The sequence below is a fragment of the Hordeum vulgare genome, chromosome 2H (assembly GCF_904849725.1).
Source record: "Hordeum vulgare subsp. vulgare chromosome 2H, MorexV3_pseudomolecules_assembly, whole genome shotgun sequence".
NCBI lineage: Eukaryota > Viridiplantae > Streptophyta > Magnoliopsida > Poales > Poaceae > Hordeum > Hordeum vulgare.
Window position 1 is genome coordinate 630,979,184 of NC_058519.1, and position 4,683 is coordinate 630,983,866.

The 4,683-nt window shown below is 40.2% G+C and overlaps 1 long non-coding RNA gene across 1 annotated transcript; it reads left to right on the top strand.

Moving 5' to 3' along the window:
* Positions 1-733: 733 nt before the first annotated feature.
* Positions 734-1,399, top strand: LOC123431005. The gene is made up of 3 exons (XR_006623004.1): positions 734-924; positions 1,005-1,138; positions 1,234-1,399. It is a non-coding gene; the product is annotated as an uncharacterized LOC123431005 (long non-coding RNA).
* Positions 1,400-4,683: the final 3,284 nt, after the last annotated feature.

Genomic DNA, 4,683 nt, shown 5'->3' on the forward strand with positions numbered 1-4,683 from the left:
TGCTACCCATATATATTAACTTGCTGTTTTCTGAGAATAACGAAACTGAAGGGGAGTGGAGCCCCGTGATAAGAGGATCTAACAACGTTCTAGATGTGTAGGTGAAATCTCTATGATCAACTTTAGGAAATTTCTTGTCTGGTCATGAGTGAGCATGTTACTAAATTCTGTCAAGATGAAAAAATATCTGAGAAACCTCCGGTCTGCATAAAACTTCGCTCCAAGGGACAATAATTAAGTGCTGCTGATATTACAGCTGCTAGCTTCGTTATTATGTAAACATATACTGTATAACATACACCAGCCCAGCCAAACACACATGATATAGCACACAAGTGTATATATTAATAAGTCAAATGTGTGTACAAGCATTGCACTTATTACATGGAACCGTATTGTCCAGAGGATAAGTTCATATGTTCCCCGCAATTATTTAGCCAATTGATCTTCACCTTCTGAAAATAGTTAGCCATCATATTTTGACCTCTTCTAAGCACATTCTAAACCACACACAGAATGGCCTGTTCAGGCTTCAGACCAGTAGAAGATGACACAGACAACGCCTCTACCATGAATCTCTGAATTTAGTCGGGCTTCCTTCATACGTGTCACTAGTTTCGGCGTTGCTCCCTTGGGCGTCTTGTTTGTAATTGTCTATTTATCTATAATATTGTCTTATACTCTTATTTAAATTTTTTAAAGGCATGCTGTTTAAGTGAAGATTTTTCTACTTTTATCTTATCAGTGCCTCAAACCTATGGTTTAAAGTGTCAATGCTTAATGTGACGTGATGACCTATTTTTTTTCATTCGGTGGAATTAACAGGATTTGTGGTGTTTCATCTTCGTGGAGAGATCATCGACGTTGGAGGTGTTGGTCCACGATCGTACCTCCTCTGATCGACTACATCCTCTACATTGGAGGGTGAGTAACAATTCCAGCACCTCGTTTGCTTTTTTTCCATGTCACTAGATTTCATTTTCACATCAAGTCGCGTAACCTAGGCGTCTCCCGTCCGAAAGCGTCTTGGAATAACCGCGCGGAGCCACCACAAATGGGACCCCCACCACCACGTGCTGGAGAACCCCCACATGTACCCACGTTCGATGAATGGGTGGCACTATGCAGTCAGACTCCGGTTAGTACATTTACCTAACTATTGACAAACTAGCTCTCGTTCAATCAACACTATCATATTATATTTATCCTTACAATCTTTTCTCAAACATGTAGGGGACTGGTGACTCGACTGCTGCTTCGTCGAGTTTTAATGATGTTCTTTAAGTTTCTACTTGTGTTCATTTGATGATGTTCTTGAGATAATCATGATATGTGTTGTCATATTGAACTTTATGTGATATTTGTGAGATGATGATGTTGAACTTTATGTGAGATGATGATGATGTTGTTGAACTTTAAGTGAGATGATTATGATGTTGTTCAACTTTATGTGAGATGATGATGATGTTGGACTTTATGATGATCTTAGTGTGATGTCATATTTGCTGTCATATTATTGTGTTGATTTTGAATGAAATTGTCAAAATAGGAAATATATAAAAAAACAGAGTGTAACTATGCCTACAGCTTTGCTGTCGGCATAGATATGGCCAAGTAGCCGGTTGCTGCCACATGGCACATCTGTGCCGACGGCTAGACCGTCGGCGTATAGGTATGCCACCAGTAGCCGACACGTGGCGCATCTATGCCTACGACCTAGCTGTCGGCATATATTTATGATCTGTGCCGACGGCATTGCCGTAGGCATACATGAGCCACGTGTCGTTACGAAGGACGACCGGCGCAGGACATCTACAATCTATGCCGACGGCCTGGCTGTAGGCATAGATGCGCCACGCGTCACTCCGCTGCACGGCCGGTGGAGTAACGGCGCCGTTAGAAACCGTTTCATGAAAAAAATATGCCGAGGGTCAAACTACGCCGACGGCTGTACGAAAGCCGTAGGCATAGATACCTATGCCGACAGCTTTTCTATGCCGACGGCCGTGGCATCTACGCTGACGTGTTCTATGGCGACGGGGATATGCCGACGGCTGCCGTCGGCATAGAGCTATGCCGACGGTAGGAGGGCTATGCCGACGGCATCTGGCTGTAGGCATAGTTGAAAATTCTAGTAGTGGCAGCAACAATCAAATTAAGCATAGGTTTTTTCTTGTTCAATTTCCACAAGGAAGATACATCATTAAATCATTGAATTCTATTGCTATCAAAAAACTTAGCTATAGCAGACCAAATGCTACCAGCATTGATACAATCAAAGAAAATATGTTGCACAGATTCCTCCTCTTTACAAAACAGGAATGTTAAATCATCTAACTGTTTTCTCTTAGCAACGTTGTCCCTAGTTAGGATCTTGTTATAAAGGCATAGCAGAACACATGAATATTTTGAGGGCATAAAGTTTTTCATAGGCTGTCTCCAAAAGGAGAAACCACTCCACCAAAATTGATGTTTTTGTAAAAAGAGCTCACACAGTAGATGCCATTAGACTCCAATCGCCAAATAGGCCTATCAGGCGATCTAGACATGGGGAAAATTTTAATGTGTTCAATGAGATTATTCCAGCTAGACATAGTTCTACTGTCCACACATCTTCTAAAGGACAGCCTAAGAGTTGTTCCATCCCAAACCTGGGACACCACACAATCTTGTTGGTTACATATTTCAAATAATTCTCAAAACCTCACTTTCAGGGAACAATCCCCAGCCCAAATATCATCCCAGAAACTAATACTGTCACCATTACCAATTTCCCATTGATAAAAAGTTTTTGCAGCACTTAAAGCCCAAGTAACACTCTTCCAAAAGGGGGAGACCCATGCTTCCTGGACCAGAGCAGATTTGGATTAGAAACATTATATTTATAGGTCAAAACCTTCTTCCAATCACTATCATCATTATTAAAAAATCTCTTACTCCATGAAGCTAGCAGTGCCATATTAAACTCTCTAATGTTGTGAATCCCCAAACCACCAAACTCTTTTTCCTAGAAACAAGGCCCCAATGGGCTAAATGATACTAATGCTGTTCACCCATGTTTCCCAATAAGAAGTGAGCCATCTGAGAATTAATAACTTTTATAGACCATTTTGGGAACTTCACCTGCCATCAGATAAGCAGGGATACTCACCACACAAGCACACAGTAAAATAATTTTGCCTCTATAGGTTAAATATCTCCCTAACCAACCAGAAATTCCTTTAATAATTCTGTCAATTAAAGGTTGAAGGTCTTCTCTTCTCAGATTATCATAGTGCAAGGGAACTCCCAAATACTTAATAGGGAAAGAACATAGATTGCAACAGAAGATCTGGGCATATACCCTTGCTCTATCCTCATCCATGTTAATAGTGACGAGGTCACTTTTATGGAAATTAATTTTCATACCCGAGATGTTTTCAAAACAAGATAAAATCCATTTAAAATTTCTCGCTTTCTCGTAGGAATCCTCTAGAAAGAGGAGAGTATCATCCGCATATTGGAGACTAATCACTCCTTCAGGAATAATATATGTTAGCAACCCCGAAATCAGTCTGTGATGAGAAGCTTTAATAAGCATTTTAGAAAATATGTCAGCAACCAGGTTGAATAACAGTGGGGAAATGGGATCTCCTTGTTTGAGGCCCTTGCCACCTACAAAGTATGGGCCAGTAGTATCATTGATACGAACACTAAAGGTACTTTGGAATAGCAAGCTCTTGATCCAGGAAATCCATTTCGGGCCAAAACCCTGGGACTCTAACATCTCAAACAGAAAATCCCAACTAACTCTATCGTATGCTTTTTCGTAATCTAACTTGAGCACAAGCCCTGGCTTATTAGTTTTTTTCACCTCATGAATTACTTCATGAGCTAACACAACACTTTCAAGAATGTATCTCCCCTTAATAAAAAGCAGTCTGATTGGGAGAGATTAATCTGTCACTAATAGGAGATAATCTATTGGTAAGAACTTTAGAAAAAAAATTAACAACACAGTTACTCAGGCTAATAGGTCTGAACTTCTTCATATGCTTGGCATCACGCTCTTTCGGGATCAAAATGATCAACGCAAAATTGAGTCTATGAATATCTAACCTACCGGCTTCAAACTCTCTCACCATTGTCATAAAGTCAGCTTTTATTACCTCCCAAAAGGTCTGATAGAAAAGAAACGATAAACCATCTGGCCCAGGGGCAACATTGCAATAAGAACCAAAGATGGCCTCTTTAATTTCCATATCTGAGATGTTCTTTTGGAGACCTTCATTCTCAGTTTCAGTAATCAACTCATCTTCCTTCCAAAAGGAAGGGACAAGGTGAATATTGTGCTTCTCTTCATGTCTAAACAGGTCTTTATAAAAGGCTATTGCCACCCCTAGAATTTCCTCACTAGTATAGACATGCCCTTGTTCGCCAATCAACTCCGTCAAATTGGTTTTGCGATGCCTATGATTAGCTAAGGCATGAAAATAAGCATTATTTTTATCACCATCTTTAATTTTGCAGTCTCTCGATGTCTGCCACAACGCAGTTTCCTCCTTCCTCAAAATTCTTTACAATTCAGATTTGATATCTTTCATCCGACTTTTGTCATCCTCGGTAATGCGATCAGTTTCCGCACAAACATCCAAGATATCAAACTCTTGAATCAGATCTCTCTTTTTATTCTTAATGGCAGCT